This window comes from Triturus cristatus, chromosome 8, assembly GCF_964204655.1.
Source record: "Triturus cristatus chromosome 8, aTriCri1.1, whole genome shotgun sequence".
In the NCBI taxonomy this organism is placed as follows: Eukaryota; Metazoa; Chordata; class Amphibia; order Caudata; family Salamandridae; genus Triturus; species Triturus cristatus.
The window spans coordinates 233,938,172-233,956,547 of NC_140591.1; positions in this window are offsets into that span (position 1 = coordinate 233,938,172).

Here is an 18,376-nt window from a genome sequence, read left to right on the forward strand (position 1 = left end):
GAAAGGGGGCAATGAGGAGAGTTACAGACCCCCTAACATTTGTAAGGGGGTCAAAGAAGGACAGAAAAGTACAAAAAAAACATTTATTGATTTTAAAAAAAATCACGGGGTACGCGTACCGTAAGCTTACGGTAAGCGTACGGTAAAAAAAAAAAAAATAAATAAATGAAAAGCAGATTTAAGAGTTTGCTCATCATATGTCCTCCATGTGCGCACGGTGCGCGAAGCGCATCGTGCGTTCATGGCCCATCTAGCGTAATGTGGGCACGCGGTGCGCGAAGCGCACCGCGTGCTCACTTTGTGCGCACGGTGCGCGAAGCGCATCGTGCGTTCATGGCCCATCTAGCGTAATGTGGGCACGCGGTGCGCGAAGCGCACCGCGTGCTCACTGTGCGCGCACGGTGCGCGAAGCGCACCGTGCGCGCATGGAACGAACTGCGTTAAGTGGGCGCGCACGCCACAAATGGCGTAAAGTAACTTAGCATTTAAAAAACCGTACAAATTCACTGAAAAAACCATAGGTTTCACACATGTTATAGTTAGCTGGAAATTTTACTGATAAAAAACCAATGAAATTCCCCCGTTATAGTTACTGTAGGCAACTATAACTCACGCGACCGTAATCCTCTGCTGATGACATATGTGTCTTTATGAAAAAAAAATATTTGTAATATATGTATAGCTAAAATTTAATGGAAGAAGACATGGGCAAATAAGTGTCTAAATACAGTATTAGCATCAGCAGAGGATTGCGGTCGCGTGAGTTATAGTTGCCTACAGTAACTATAACGGGGGAATTTCATTGGTTTTTTATCAGTAAAATTTCCAGCTAACTATAACATGTGTGAAACCTATGGTTTTTTCAGTGAATATATATATATATATATATATATATACTGCTACTGGGGTGTCCAACAAACGAGCAGCACTCGAGCGTGCGTGTACCTTCCCCAAAGTATATCATCTGGTATGGGCAGTTTCTTGTTTGAACACATTCAAAGCACCTGATTCGCCTGACGCGTTTCGTTAATCACTTCTTCAGAGGCAATCAGAGGAGTGCATTGCGGTGCCTCTCTTCCTCCTTATATTCGGCCATACTGTGCGCCCAAATGGGCTGTTCTGAATGAAAAACAACACATTGCCTTGTGGGAGTTGAAGTCCATTTAATAAAACCTGGATGGAGGCACTCCTAATTCGTGCAAGGTAAAGCTCTCACATGAGCCTCAAACACAGAAACTGTCCTTAATCCATCACGCATGACCCACGAACTGGACTCATCTTGCTTACGTGTCCCGTGGCCCCCCTTTGATCCGGGGTGGTGCAGGCTCAGCGGCAGGACGGCCGCTCTTCACATACTGCTACTGGGGTGTCCAACAAACGAGCAGCACTGGAGCGTGCGTGTACCTTCCCCAAAGTATATCATCTGGTATGGGCAGTTCCTTGTTTGAACACATTCAAAGCATATATATTGTCCGAACATGGTAAAACTCACATGAACAGCACTCGAGCCAAAACCAGGTTTACCAGCCTTTAATTTCATTGAGGTATGGACTTACTCCGTTTGCGGAAAAATCAAACAGCTTTCCTTACGCCGACGCGTTTCGAGTTTCCTCTTCATCTGGGCTTAGGAAAGAGCGTGCTGCGGTGGGCATATCTCCCATTAATTAGTACAGAGTCCCGCCCTCAATAGGGCCATGCCGAGACTTGTGGGAGTTGTAGTGCCCTATTATTTCTCGTTGTTCAATGCACTATTTACTGCTAAGTGTGGCATACAGAGAATCTTTTTGTCTTGGCTCCAAAGTATATTTATGGGGTGGTTTGGCAAGATGCTACTGGTTATATCTGGAGGAGTTACATTTTTCAAACAGTTAAACTCCTAACAACACAGTTTGAAATAAATTCCTTTTCGAAGCAGGGACAATTGGGGTTAGTTGACTTTTGTTCTCATTTCCCAAGTCTAGCAACTATTCTAATTGCGATATTTGAACTCTCTGTGAGACATTTATCTGAGAAGCAGGTAACCAATATAAGTCCAGTTGCCATGTTATCAGCCTGTACTAATCACTTTGGACATATGTGTGGAGCTAAGAGTCATATGTGAGACAGCCATCACAGCAAAGTTCTTAACCTTTGCTGACCTTTCTCTTTTGGCTGTGGGTGGGCAAATTTAAAGATTGTGCTTGACCTTGACTCTGAATACAAAGGTACCGATGTTTGCATTATTCATTTTAAGGTCACAAGGGTTTGTTCATTTGTCTACATTTCTCGGGATTACCTCGAGAGCTTCTAAATCCAATTTGGTGCAGGAGAATATATTAAAAGTTGCATTTTTCCTAAAGCCGAAGTAGGTACTAAATAGCAGTAAACTATTTTTACTATGTATTTTTTGTCTGTAGATGTTATGAAAACAAGGGGACAGTATTTTCACAAAGTTTACTTTTATTCTACATATCGACACTAAAGATATCAGTGTTCAGTTGCTTTTGAGTAGGAAAGTCATTCGTGACCGTACAGGTGTATTCTCATTCCAATCACATATTAATTGTGTGCGACTCTAAACCAATTTACTCTTAATAAGGAGTACCTCATTAATTAAAAATCTCTCTGCAAACAGCTGTTCATGCAAGGGTGGCAATTACAGGGTGGTACACATTTATAGCACAGAGCTCTGACCAAGTGTGATAAAGAATGCACCCTCGGATTTTTCTCCAATACATGTTGGCAGGTCAAACCTGCCAAAAGGAATGCCTTTTTAGTTCAAGGACATGCACATTTTACTGCAGAAAGCACCAGAATCCGCACGCTGTCCCACTTTTGGACGGCTCAGCTTCCAATCTGTGCTAAGTATCGCACCCGTTGAACTCCGTGAAGCAGTGTGTCAGTTCTGAACGTCTGTGATGTGATTACTAGCTCTCAAAATCAAGAGTGTGAATCTGAATGAACCCTGTTTATTGTTGTGATTGCTGAACTAATGCAACCAAATGCAGTGTTTGCCATGGTTTTAGTCAAAGTGTTCGTATTTAGATTGCAGTCCTTTATCAATGTGACTGGATAAAAGATGCAGACTGCTTCCAGGTCTATGCATGCACCAGTAATTTAACGAAATGACGATTTTCCATTTATTTAATTTAATTGCAAATGCAACAATTAAACGTATGGCAAGAATAATATATCTGCCAGTATAACTGCCTTCCTGGCCCAGCATGGCTACTGCTTTCATCAGGTAAATATCACAAATACCAACAGCAGATAAGGTGAAGGTGCAGTCTGCAGAACACAATGAAGCAATGCACCCCAGGCAGAGCAGAGCAAGCCTATCTATTCCTAAAGCTTCAGTCGTTCACACAAACACAATGCAAAGAATAAATGCTGTCTGTTTCCCGGTGTGATTTATGAGGTGTAATAAAAAGAAAGTGTCTTGGAAAGGATTACACACGTGTTGACTCATTGACGCTAGTTGGTCTGGGGGTAAGTGCTAATGCATTGTGCATTAGTGCTCAGTGTCAGGAAATTACATCTCCCCGATGACATGAGTGGGTTCTGTTTAAACTCCTAAATGAACTAAAATGCCTACTATAAATACACACTGGAGTATTTTGTTTGTTTTGTATGTGCTGTAATTCTGTGTAACTCCTAATTGCTAGCTAGTAATGCCAGCATGGGGGGGGGGGGTCGAGGACATCTCCTGACTGACAGTCTTTCACCATGCTAATCATTAGAACATGCTGATGTGGTTTTGAAATAAATTGCGGTCTGTGACTTATCGGCATTTCTTTGTGCTTAGCCGTATGCAGTCCGCATGCTAATGCCAACGACCCTGTGCCCTTGTCAACACGAGAGAAAGGTTCGGAGGTGATTACTGCAAATTTTACCACCAACTTCGCCATGTGAGGGGTACTGAACAAAAAGCACATTTTTTGGGTCCAGTCATGGCGTGCCAAAGAGCAACAGCTGAGAACAGGTCACATGAATGCTTAATGTTCTTTTTTATCCTTGTACAGACGCAATCACCAGTTTTACAGAGTTGGCAAATAATCAATAATTGCCGTCATCATTGAGCTGGAGATTTATTTTTTGAGATGCATCAATACCTTAATATTTTCCATAGTCTTCATCTAAGGTTAGATTTTATTCAAGTCTTACTTTCCTGTTCCATTGACATAGGATGCAGCTGTAATTGAACTAGCCCATCAGAGCTCTATAAGAGGCTTTCAGTCTAAGAGCCCTATTTAGTGTTTTGGCGGACCAAATGCCAAATCACAAAGGTGTGGTAGGTGGTAGGCGATGATCGTGCCAGTGGCTGAAGGTGGTCCTGATGATGCCCTATGAGTTGGCAGTCTGCGCAGGTGAGGTCGATTCCAACAGGGGTTGCCACAGTTCTCCACCAGAAAATTAATCAACTGAAGAATGTGTGGTTGGGACATTGACCATTTTTGCTAGATGATCTGTTACTATTAAGTCTTAAAACAGCCACAAAATATAATTTACGTTTCAAAAAATGTGACACCTCTTTTTTTGGGAGAATAGTCCTGCAATAGGATTCTGGAAATATTAAAAGGAAGGCCATGTGTCTTGTAAGAGAATTGTTGTATAAGACGTATACAATAATGGGAATTTCAAATCCCATGACATTTAAAGAGAGTAAATTGGGAGATAAAAACATTCACCAATTTAGGAGCCTAATAGGATGGTGGGCAGACTTACGTCTGCCGGTCATCCCTGCGGAGCTGTGACCCTCCGCCATAGGTGCGCCGGTCCTGCCCGCCGTATTAGGATGCGCCCGTCACACTGGGCGCATCCTGGTAGTTTAACATTGCAGGATGCAGCACCGTATGCAATGTAAAAAAAACATGTTTTGCTTGCCACCTTGGGCATTACAATGTCAGGGGTACCATAGGTACTCCACAAGTGCAGCATCTCACCCCGCCACCCGCCCCGGGGGCCTGCAACGGGCACCCAAAGTGATTTTCCGCCATGGAAAGGCATATCCCCCGCTGCCATCATAATATGGATGGCTGTGCCTGCAAGGTACCGCCACCATATTGTTTTCTTTTTCTGCCCGGCTGGCAATCGTGACAATTTCTGACCAGCGGGAAAGCGGTGGATGGACTTTTCGTCCGCCGCAGTCCCCCCTGTCATGGTAATGTGGCGGGGGTAAATGTGGTTGTGATGGCGAGCGGATCGCCACTGCCGGCCGGGCGGTGGCGATCCGCCCGCCCGCCATCATAATAGGCCCCAAAGTATTTGTAACCAAGGGTTATTTATTTCATTATTTCCACACTGTACCATAGCATAGTTCATCTGAAAAATCCATTATTCTAAAAAATATATACCAAAGAAAATTAATACAATGTTTAAGTTTAAAATATGCAGTGGTTAAAGGAGAAAAGAAATTAGGCCCAGTGCTTTTATAAGGTGCATGCACCATATCTGTTTATACTACAGTGATTGGATTTTATATAAATATTTAAAAATATTGCAAATCCTGTACAAAAGGAAGGGCTTAAGGAGTCCCCAAAAAAATACATTTTGTAGAATGTTCAAGAAGTTGGTTTTGAAGCGTTTTCGTAAGAACCTTATTCCATGCAAAATACAGTCCTTCAAACATCCAATAAAGTTGGAGCCATGAAATTGTGTTCCCATCGCTTGGGCTCGCGTAACTAGTTAGTCTGGAGGAGCCTCGTATGATATCGGAATTAACCAGACCAATCACTCCAACAACTAAGAATGGCCATTCATTACCACCCAAAGAATAAAAAATGAGTTATCAATCTGTCAATCCTTTCCTTTCCAGCGATGGAAACTATTTGAAGAAATTTGGAGGCTGCAGCCACTGAGAGATCCAGGACGCTGGTGCCACTTTGGGGAAGGATTGCTGAATAGTATTTGCTGCTGTTGAAGAGAAGAATATAGCGGGAGCTGTCATGACTTGAAGCAAAACCGGTGATGCACCTAGGGTTGACAGACGAGTAGGTTGCTCCAGTCACAGCAGTTTTTAGCCAAAAAATGTCCATATCCCAAGTTTTGGCCTTTGGCTATCTGGGCACATTTAGCATCACCACCAAGTGTCCAATACTTGGAGAGTATTGGACAGGCACCACTTAGGGGTTACACTCACTCATGCTGGGTCCAGGTTCAAGACGCCAGCCAACTAGCCCTTGGAGTCACTCTGGTAAGACTGATGTCTAGCAGTGAAATAAGGCGCAAGCAGTGGGGCAGGCCCCTGAGAGTTCAAGGCAGACTTCATGTAGCAAAGCAGTCCTTCCAAGTGCAGCAAAGCATTTTTTTGGAATAGAAAGTAGTCCAGAGCAGCAGGCAGTCCTCTGAGAGTCAATCCTCAGGTCCAGAAAGTTAACTGAAGAGTGGATCTGCTGGTCCTATTTTTATACATGGTGACTTCTTTGAAGTATGAGAAGTTTCTAGAGAATTCCTATTGAAGTTATTGAAGCTTTTTGATTCCACTGGCCTTGCTTCCGGCTGTCAGCATGAGCTATGGAGGAGTGACAAGTCCTTTTTGTGAAACAGGGCACAGCTTATTCACTTGCAAATGGTGTTGTGCCCAACTCCTTCCCCCATCCTGCCAGGTGATGGACCCTTTCAGGCACACTCAATCCCTGTAGTGTGTGACTGTCTAGGAGGAATAAACAAAGTCCAGATCACAACTACACTCATGTGACCCAAAAACAGGTTGCAGGCACCAAATATTTCGGGCAGCAAAATTCCAACTTTCTAAAAATGGCATTTTCAAAACTGCAACCTAAAATCCGACTTTAACAGTATAAGAATATTTTTAATTACAGTTTTTCAGACACCAAACATGGAATGTTTACCTGTTCCTAATGAAACGTTAGCACTTATTAAATGTAATATGGAAATTCAATGTTATCCTTTGAGAGACGTATCCCTCACAGTAGTGAAAAACAAATGTAATATTTTTCACTACCAGCACATTTAAAAAGTTAAAAGTACATGTCCAATATTTTTAATCACAATGTGCTCTACCTTATGGGCTACCTAGGGCCTAACTTAGGGGTGACTTATACGCAATAAAAGTAGAGTTTAAGGCATGGGAAGGGGGTTATACTGCCAAATCAAATTGGCTGCATTGGCAGGTCTGGGACATGTTTAAAGGGGCTGTTTAAGTGGATGGTACAAATAGTGCTGCAGGCCCACTATTAGCATTTAATAAATTTACAAGCCCTGAGTAGAAGGTAGAGCACTATACAAGGAACTTTAAAATTAAATATGCCATCAGGTGTAACCCAATTTCCCTATTTTGCCATGTTTAAAGGAGAGACTACAAGCACTTTAGCCCTGTTTTGCAGTGAGAAGGTAGAGAGAGTCTGGGAGCCATCAAAAAATGGAGGTTAAAGCAGTAAAGTTTGTGGAAAGACCACCCTAAAGCTGACAGGTCTAACACGTTCCCTCCAGCTGAAAGTGCGGAGAACTTCCCAACCTCCTGTGAGTTCTCGTCACTCAGGCAGAAGAACCAGGACAGACCATCAGCACAGGAGTGACCTGACTCAGGATGGTGTTCTACTGTGAAGTCCGTTCCCTGTGCGGAGAGAGAACACCTCAACAGTTTTGGATTCTCACCCCTCATCTGCATGAGTCATCCAAAAGGCCTGTGGCCTATCTGAACTGGGCAGTGAATCCCAAACAAGAATGGTCTCAGCTTCTTCATATCCCAGACCACAGCAAAGACTTCGCTTTCAATAGCACTCCACCTCTGTTCCCTGGAAAGTAGCCTCCTAGAGATGAAAGCTACAAGTTGGTCTACGCCCCATTTAACTGTGATGAGACTGCCCCATGCCAAGCTCTGAGGCATCAGTCTTCACAATGAATTCCTTGGAAAAGTCAAGGGCCTGGAATATAGGGGCTATGTACATGGCATATTTATAGGTATCAAAGGCTTTCTGACAGGACTCTCTCCAGACCACCTACTTGTGCTGATTCTTGGAAGGGGGCTACAATGGTGCCATATCCCTTGAAAACCCTTCTGTGGTAGATAGGCTATTACTACTTTCTGGGTTTTGGTGTGCTCCCTAGCCACAATAGTCTCTATTTTGGCCTGGAGGGGCTGCACCTTATCCCCACCCACAAGGTGTCCCAAGTACACCACAAAACTCTGCCCTATCTGGCACATATAGGCCTTGATAGTCCTGTCTGCTTGTTGCAGGGCCTGAAGCACGTCCTGCAGGTGAAACAAATGGCCCTTCAAGCTACTACTGAAGATGCTATGTCATCTTGATAAGCAGCACGAAAGCTCTCCATCCGAGCTAAAACCTGGTTCACCAACCTCTGGAAGGTCACAGGGGTATTCTTCAATCAAAAGACCATCACTCCAAATTGAAAGAGGCCCTCTGGTGTAGAGAATGCGGACCCCCATTTGGACCCCTCAGCTAGGGCAATCTGGCAGTACACTGAAGTAAGATCAAATGTACTCAGGAACTTTGAAGCCTCTAATCTGTCAATGAGCTAATCAGCTCACAGATGGGGTGAGCCTCTGTCTTTGTGACTGAGTTCAGCTCCCTTTAATCCACACAGAACTAGAACTCTGGGGCTCTGCCATGGGGTGCAGCTGTGGTTAATATCACCACTGGGCTAGACCAGGGAGTGCTGGAGTGCTCAATCACTCCCAAATCCAGCATCTTGAAGATATCCTCTTTGATGCTAGCCCTCAGTTTGTCAGTTTGTCAGACATCCCGCATATTTTATTGTTGACAGGCAGACTGCCCCCAGTATCAATATCCTGGGTACATAAATGTGTAAGCCCAGGAGTGAGGGAAACAGTCAGTCAAGATGTCCCAGAAACTGGCAAAAGTCCCTCTGCCGTTTTGGAGTCAGTGTAGGAGAAGAGGTGACGCCTTCCACTGGCCCATTTTTCACTTTGGATGACAGAAGGTTAGAAGAGAGAGGAGGGCTAGCAAGCTGGCGAGCAATATGGGCGCACTGTAGATAGGCATTTGACGCCCAGGGTATAAATCCGTCAATATCCTGCCTTAAATGCCATCATCGCAACTAAACTGTGCATGGAATTAATTGCTGCACTTCGAGTGAAATACGCGTGCACACCTGCAGAGTGTGTGCTCACGGCCCTGTCAACAGAAACTCCTGTGTGGTGCATTGAATTGCAATAGTGCTGCTTGCCAACTTTCACTGCATCTGATCATCCTCGGAGTTGGGGCTGCGGGTGCCGACCTGAGCAGTAAAGAACTGAGCCCTAACTGACTGCCTCCCTGGCAGGCTGGTACCTGAAGGTGACACTTAGAGTGCAGAGTGCTGCCGTTGCCAGAGACCTGATGTGGAAAACAGTAGGGGAGGAAGCACCATGCGGTGCTGCCGGTGCCTGTGTGCTAAATTTGGGCTAGGGGCGGTAGGCTGCCGCTTGATCATCCCGCACATCATATCATGTTCGAGGCCGCCGGCCTTGGCCTCTGGCCTGTTGTAAGGTGAGGAGAGGCGTGGTCGGCTTAGGGCAGCAGTAAAAATTCCACAACTACTGAGAGGCACATCGACACCCATTGTAGGACCACTGAACTGTGACAGATTAGATCGGGCTGCTGAACTGCCCTTACCTCCCCGGTACACTGCTCAAATGACCTCAATGAGCAGGTTGCACATTCCTGGGGGCTCTACTGACATTTTACAGTGTGTGATTGCAGGGAAGGACTGCAAGTCACCCCTGCTGCCAGACCCCACAACTCTGGCCACATGTTTTGAAGTGGTGGCAGGCAGTACCCTGATACCTGGAGTCCACAGCACTTGCCACGTGTCCTCCCCATAAAGGAGACTAATTTAAAATGACCCAGTTAGACCACATCTCAGCTTGGATGGCCTGTGCTAGTGGTTGGCTGATTCTCCACCATTACTGCATAGCTCTCTGGCAAAAGATATGACTTGCCGTTTCTGGCACGTAGGGGATTGAGGCTGTCTAGGACATTCGGGTGCTTGAAAGTAGGAGACACAGTCTTCTGCTTGCTTTGGGCTGCCCGGGACTGCTCGTGCACATCTGATGGCTTTCGTTGGTGAGGTGGGGCTGTGGTTGAATGGATGCTTCTATTGGTCCAAGTCATACATTGGAGGAGGTTCTGGGCACTGGAAGCACCATAAACGTAGGTGCAAATTTGCTTGTTGTCACCATGGAGAAAACAGATGCTAAACAAACTAAACTAAAGTTTGATGCCCAAAGGTCCACCCGTGTACTGGGTGAGACGACTGACAGAAATAACTCTGAGGAATTCCCCTGGAGGAATTGTCCAAGGCTGTTGACATGATAGCCCTCCTACTCACGATGAAACAAAGCCTTACCTCAATTGAATCTAAAATGGATCCCAGGTGCTTAAGGATGGACTCTATTATGAAAAAACTCAAAAAGCATGGTGGCCGTCTCCCTAAAACAGAGCAGAGGACATCCACAGTGGAGGATATGGTCACACATAGGAGTGAACAACACTTAAACTTTGAGAAAGTACTCAAAATAAATTCTGCCAAAAATGAAGAGCTCAAGGCAAGATTGTCTGCTTGTTGCTCTGTTTGATGCAGAATCTTTTTCCAGGATGTTAATTGTGGAATGTGTCCTCACCAGGCTATGATGACTCTCCCCCCACAGGGCGTGCCTGCATGACCAATCATCACCCAGTTGCTGAACTATCATGTCAGCCAGGGAGAAATGAATGATACAATTTTATGGCAGCACCATGGACATTTACCTGGACTTCATACTGGCAGTTCAGGAGGCTCGCAGGAAATACTTGCCTGTCAAGCAAAAGTTACAGCAAGCAAATATTCAGTATGCAATGCTGTAAGCTGCCAGGCTCTGCACTCACCAGGACACATTTTATGTCTTTAATAAACCATAGCAGGTTGATGAGTTTCTGAAGCATAGTGTGAAGCAAATTTTTATTGACACACGCCCATCACTCACATCCAGACCCTCCTCGCCGCTATCTGAGGTGAGCTAGCTCCACCACATGGAGGCAATTAGAATTTGGTGACTCTATCTTCTCTAGCTTCTCAGAAACTTAAGAATTTAGAAATATTGTTCTCCAGAGACAGAGGTGAGTTGATACATGCAAACTGGGGTATTGTCCTAGATGCGATCAATGATCAAATCCCGAGATCGAAAATTTTACCCATTTCACTTGCAGGACATATATCCCTTATAAAAATGGTTATGCTACCAAAGTTGCTCGATTTGTTCCTCACAATTTCTTAATTCTCGAGGTGGCATTTTTTCAAGGTATTGAAAACTCAATTAATACGCTTAGCCTGGGTGGGTATGCAACCATGACGCTAATGGAATGTACTCCCACAACCTTTTTCTGCAGACTTGAATAACGTATCTGTCTAAACATAGGTGAAGGCATCCTCAGGCACCCCACTGGTATGTACAGCAAAATTGGACAGATTCGACATCATTTTTAAATACCTAAAGAAATTTGTATGAAACCCCTCTGGAGGTGAGGCTACCACCATCGAGCATGGGTCCCTTTTCTCTTGATAGGTAAGACCTCTAATTTCTTTTACAAGGTTAAAACTGAATCCTGTAAGTTCTTGATGCAGATGAACATTCCATCCGGAGGATCCACATTAAGTAGGGGGCTGCACCACCCCACAATAACCGGGCGGTGTAATCTGACAAGTTGCAGCTCATTCTTTTAGCATATGGAACGGTGTTTTACTTTTCTTTCTCTGAGTACAGAGTGAGAGGATCTCACTAAGTGACTAACTGTGTACTAAGTGAAAACAATGCTGGTGTACAGGAAGTGAGAAAGGAAAGGATGTAGGCCTATTTATGTCCTAACACACAATAAAACTTAAATGCTAGTTCATTATCTCCACATATATTTCAAACTTTATCAACTGGGAAAGCACAAATGAAGCACAGTTTTTGTAATTCTGAAATGTGATGGAAACAAAGATGTTATTAGAATCAAAACAAATCAACACACTTTATGTGGTGAGTGAAGTGCAAGTGATAAATATTGGCTGGCACCCCACACATTAGCTATTGTCCTATGGTTTCATCAGTAAATCTGCAAGCCTTTGCAAATTAAGCAGCCATATCAATGTCTGTAAATACCAGTGCACTACCACTGCATGTACCAGTAATACATTGGCAACAATGTGCTCCAAAATGCACCATTGGATACATACCACTCTCCTACGTAATGGGTGTGACTCACCTGCTACCCTTGTTCTTTGCCTGTCTATTGGATTGTTCACAATCCTTGCCTTTAGTAATGTAACATTGATGGAAGAACCCCCTCTATGAAAATTGTTCCAGCACCACTGCTGCCTGCCATTCACACACTTAACTTCCAGTTTGAGGCAGGTTTCAAGCTGATAACTGAGTTGCTTTGCCATTTGAATGCTTTTACATTCTTTCTTCCATTAAAACGCAGTTGTAAAGTATTTGTTTTGACCTGCCACTCCTCTTACTCAATTTAATTCAGCGTGACTTTCTTTTAACTTTGCATGTATATTTCAATTTAAGAAGTTTAACATTCCCTAGATGCAAAATGTCTCCAGTGCACGGTCTCAGGAATGTAACAGAGATTAATGTAAATTTCGGAGACAGCAAAAACAAACGTCTAGCCTTGCAGAAAGCAGTAATGATTAAGAAAGGACTGACGTCTGTCATCTGTGCACCATTATTATGTAGCATTTCTGGAGCCTTCTTAAATTGGTTGCCACTTTCCTTCTTCTGCTCTTATTAACTTGCTTCCAAGGAAAGATGCTTTGATTTGTTGTTTATTAATGTGCTCACAGGTTCCAGTGTCGCTGGTTCTCTTCCTGGACTTATTGATCTCAAAGTAGGCGACGCTAATGTTTTAAAGTGATGCTATGTCTTCAGGTTTCCGTCATTAGCTTCACAATATTGGAAGGCTATTGGAAGTACTTTACGAGAGAGATGTGAAGACATTTCGAACCGACTACATAAAGTGAGGAATTTGAGTGTGCTTTCTTTTGTAACATAAATACGTGAAAGCCAAGAACAAAGTTGCTCTCTAGATGCAAAGCTGCATGAGTTAATTTCAATGTCTGTTTGTGGAGTGATTGGTAAAAGTTGACATACTTATGGAAAAACACACCCCAAAATATCAAATGTGTGTTGATGAGTCATAACTGAGAATACAGATAAAGCGACAAAACATTGCGGTAGCATTAACTACCTAAGTATCGAAGAATAACATCAATGACATTTTATCCGAAACATTACAGACATGAAAAATCAATTTGAAAGTTAAAACCAATAATGTAATCGATTTCTCTTTCAGGTAAATAATATACAGTTCTATCCGAAGCGACAACGCACACTCTAAGCCATAACTCAAATGTATTGGGCAGATTTACAAGCCACTTTTGCATCATTTTTAACATGGGAAAAGTGACGCAAAAGTGGCGCAAGGGGCTTGTAAATAAGCCCCTTAATGTTTAAAGAAAAAAAGCATTTGAAATAAAAAACTAGGGTCCCCATTTATGATAAGTGATGCATCACTGCGTGAAAACAGCGATGCGTCACTTTTCACTGTGCCCTCCCTGCACCACCAATGATGCGTCAAATTTACAGTATGACGCATCATGTCGCAAGGAGTTACAGTTACGTCAGCAGTACTGACGTATCTGTAGGCTCAAAAATGACGCATTGCTGGAGTGTGTCACAAAAGTGACGCAACTCCATCAATGGGTCATTACACATGGGCAACTCCAATGTTAAATGTGCCTACGTCAGTCTTATGCCTGCCATAAGGCAGGCTTAAGATATTGACACATTTGCGTCCTAGAAGTGGCGCAGTGAAATCTCATAGATTTCACTGCGTCACTTCTACGACCCTTTCTTGCGTCAGAATGCCCCCCCCCCCGCATACATTATACCTGGTGCAGGTATAATATGGCACAGGGGTTTACAAAGTGATGCATCTACCTAGATGCGTCCCTTTGTAAATATGGCACAACATGGTGCATTTTTTACACCACTGGTGCATCACAAAAAGTGACGCACCGGCTGCATAAAAGTGACACAAGGGCTCATAAATAAACCCCTCGATTTTTCAATATCCATAATCAAGTTTATATATTTCAAATCATCTTGTTACTTGAGTTTGAAATCATTTCCAAAACAGAAGACATGGGGCCTTTGGCAAAACAGGAACAATTTGTTTAATTAGTTTAGGTAGCGCCAAATGCCCACTCTGCACGTTGTGGTATTCTGCAGAATCTCGTGGAATTTTAGTTTAATTCTGCAGTATTCCATTGAATCAATTTTCGCCAATTCCCACCCACCCTCGCTATTTCGTTAGTGGCCAGGTAAATAGTGACGTTTCCTTGTTATTTGCACAGCTGTGGGTCAAACAGTGCAGAATCTCTACTATTTAGCCAGCCAACGGGTAACAAGTGAATGTTACTGCTTTTTGCATGGCTGACAGCCAAACCATGCAGAATCTTTACTATTCCGCCAGCAGCTGAGTAAATATTTAAATGTACCTGCTATTTGCACAGCAGCCAGGTAAACAGTTCAGAATCGCTACTACTTAATCAGCAGCCAGGTGTACAGTGAAGTTTTTCTTCTATTTGCATGGCCACCAGCCACACAGCACAGAATATCTGCTGTTTAGCCAGCAGCCAGGGAAATCAAAACGTTTTTCTGCTTTTTGCATGGCTGCCAGCTGGACAGTGCAAAATGTCTAGTATTTAGTCAGCTGCTGGGAAAATATCTAGGTTATACTGCTATTTGTACTTCCGCCAGCCAGACATTGTAGTTAACCAGTGGCTGGGTACCAACTGACAATTTTCTGCTGTCTTCAAGACCACCTCAAATAGTAGAAAATGTGCAGTATTTAGCCAGCTGCCAAGTAAAGAGCAGAAAAAAATCACTGTTAAACCTGTGACTAAGTAAATAGCAGCTACCTTGTACTTTTTGCTAAACAACACTATTTTCATTTTCAATTTGAACTTCAGAACCTGTAAAAATAAGTCAAATGAAATCTTCACAGAATGTCTCTAAGCATGGTGCTTTAAGTCATGCTGATGAATGTGTTGTGTTCTGCTTTAGGTGTCCGTATATAGGTTTTCACGATACATGTCCTTATATAGGCACATTTCGCATTGCCCTTATATAGGCAGAAGATCCCAGTCCTTATTTAGGCATTAGTCATGCTATCCAAATACAGGCATGGTCACCTACATCTGTCCACCCCAACATCACAACGAGTTCTTAGAAACCAGACCCTTACGCTCTTGGGAGTTCCCATAGCACAGGATTATTGATTTCTCCAAGGATTCATTTATTATGCATGAACCCTTAAGGGTTCATTCCTGGTGTCTTCCTCTGCCCGACTTTACATCAATGCAAACATTCCAAGGCAGCTACCAGGTATAAATATACCTTCCCTTGCCTAAGCAAGTAGGAGGAGGCCTCGAATTTAGAGGAGCCCACGTCCCGGCCTGACGCACTGACAAGAGACGCTCATCCCTGCTCGCAGGGAATCCAGCTTCCAGTGTTCTGACTCCCTTTGCGGGGTGTTAGAGTTCGAGACCCAGAAAGAGAGTCCCACCTCTCTCATTCTCAAGGTATGGAGCTGACTAGAACCTAGAGGGACTCTTGGCATACTATACTAAACTATAGAATAACATCCTATAGAATACCGCACCTACTTCTTACCTTGTACCACACTTAGGTTAGGTACACTGGGGTAGAACTAGTTAGAGAAGCATCTTATGAGTACTCACATTTTTAGCCTATGTTATTTATGTATATGAATATGTGTGATAGCTAAAAGATAATGCTAGCGCAGTAATATTTCTTTCTATCTACTGCTTACGCTGTACATAATATATCTTGCATACTGTCTTGTGATTATAACAACTCATATCTCTTATACGAGAAACAAGACTGTTCAATAAATCCTTTTATTGAAACGCCCGTCTATTCTTTCTGTGTGACTCTGAAGAAACTAAGCATGCACGATTAGCTGAGAGAAACTGTTATCTGTTGTTTCCACGATTCTGAGAGTGTTCCGATTCTAAAGGGAAACAAAGTTGTCATGTTTATGTGGTTGTCAGAAACTACTCCCTTCCTGTTTACAAGGAGCTTCTAGTGGCCTCTGAGTTAGCTGGTAGAACTTCATTATATTTAATATACTCGTTAGGGGCATAATGACTTCAGTCCTACGCCAAATCTATAGGGTATATTATTCCAATGCGCAGAGCCTATTAGGGAAATAGGAACTACAATACAAAGGAACACTGTGTAATTTGAGGGTAGCATTTGTTAGTAGTAGGGAAGACCACATTTTTACTATTAGCAAACCCTTGATTCATTACACCACCAATTGAAAGGAAGTCAGTCTGGTTCCTTTCAACAGGAAGCAATATATGTAAAATCCTGATTATTGTACACCCAGATAATTTCCATGAGTACTTTTTTGTTTTAAATCACATTGTAGCAAACCATTATCATATATCAAGATGCAGAAAATGAAAGTCAACATTATGACGTATTCATAATTAGTACTAATATGAGGAAAAGCAAATATATTTATATCTAAGAGTACTCTATAGTACTTCATTATTTTCAATGACATAAGAGACTCTTTGCATTGTTTACATACTATCTAGGCAGATCAATGCACTGCAGACGATCTGTCTTTCAAATTAACACCGTCTTCACAGGTGCCATGCATCTAAATTACATTTACCACTGATATGGCCTGGAGAACAGTTACAGCCACAGATCCTGAGGGCTGTATCAACTTTCAACCTGTAAGCGTTGGTCTTAAATACAAAATCTGGTGAGTTGTAAATGTTTACAACGTACCATATACGGTGAGGAATGTTGGTTGCTGCCTTTGGAGTAAAAAATTAATTGTCTATTGGTCACCAAAGGTGATCTCAACTATGCATGGACACAATGCGGCCAGTGAATAATGTGTCCAGGTGTCCACCATGGGAAGCGGGTGATCACTATGTATGCTAGATAATAAATGGCTATGTCTTCCTAAATCATGCGGCATCTGACTTTATGGTGTTTTTAGGAGTGCATGCATCCCCTCTGGTCATGTGCACTTTCTTGGAACAATCTCCTTTCACCATTATAATGTTGCTGTGCCTATCTATAGGATTTATCAAGAGTTTGCCTGCAAGCTACACCCCCCCAACTATGACCTATCAATCAGCAATCCCCAGGTGTAGGTCTCAGGGCCTTTACAGGCATATATTTGCGAGTAGAGGTTGAAATCTGGTTCACAATGTAAGAAGGATGATATTTCAGTTTCATCAATGTATGTATTGAATTCCACATCAACAATCTGACCAAAATGTCGACTTCCTATCTAGTTGCTCCAGCACTCATGCATCTTATGGCAGAGCAAAGCAGCACAAAACGAAGCTTAAATCAAGTATTTGCACTCAAAAACAATGCTAAGTCAAGTACTGCAAGAATCCTTTTCTGTTTTTGTAGAGTGCGACCACTTCTGTATTTTATGCAAAAGGAGCATAACCGGGTGGTAACAGAAAGAACACCCGTAAGTTTTCATGGAAAGCCAGAGCATCTAAAGTAGTGTTAGCAGGCTTTGGGTGAAATCCTAACTCCTAATCCCGAAGGAAACCTGCAACATCGTAGATCTAGTTCTATCATGTTAATCTGACAGATTTGTTATTCTGGTCCTGCCTATGTTTGTATTTTAAAACATGGTGGGGGGGGGGAATGAAGTTTTGGCGAAGATTCACACAATATTGGTTTTTTAATGTTGTCATTTCGTAGAGACCTTTTTGTGATTTATGGCCTTCGGTAGCCATTTCTTCTTAATATCACTCATTACTTCACCTTCTCTTAATGCAATCTCTAGATTTTTCAAGAGACACATAATTTTTATTTTTTACATTCTCTGGCATAAGGACTTACTCAATGTGCCAACCCAAATCAGAGAAACTGTTGTACTGCCACCATTTCACAGCCGGCTGGGCAATATGTGAGCAAGATGTGTTCTGGGTAACAATCAATCAGGGATATTAAGTGGAACCTCCAAACCCTCTTTCCTTAAGGAATAATACACTCAAAAGCACTAGATCACAAATGATTTATTGTAATACATATTTTAAAATCAAAATCCTAGTCTAGTGCATACAATATGAATTGTAACTACGAAAGGGAGAAATGATAGTGCAGCAGCAAAGATTACTCAAAAGTGAATAATGATGCCACATCAATATGATTGCTTCTATTAATCTATAGCAGTCATACCCTCATCTTGCTACTTTAATTTGCTAAAGCTAATTTAATTTTAGCCAAGCAAAACATACGTTGTAGGGATGGTACACCGTGGACCTGTTTTAACAATGGAGTTCTATGGCGATAGAATAGCAAGGTCTG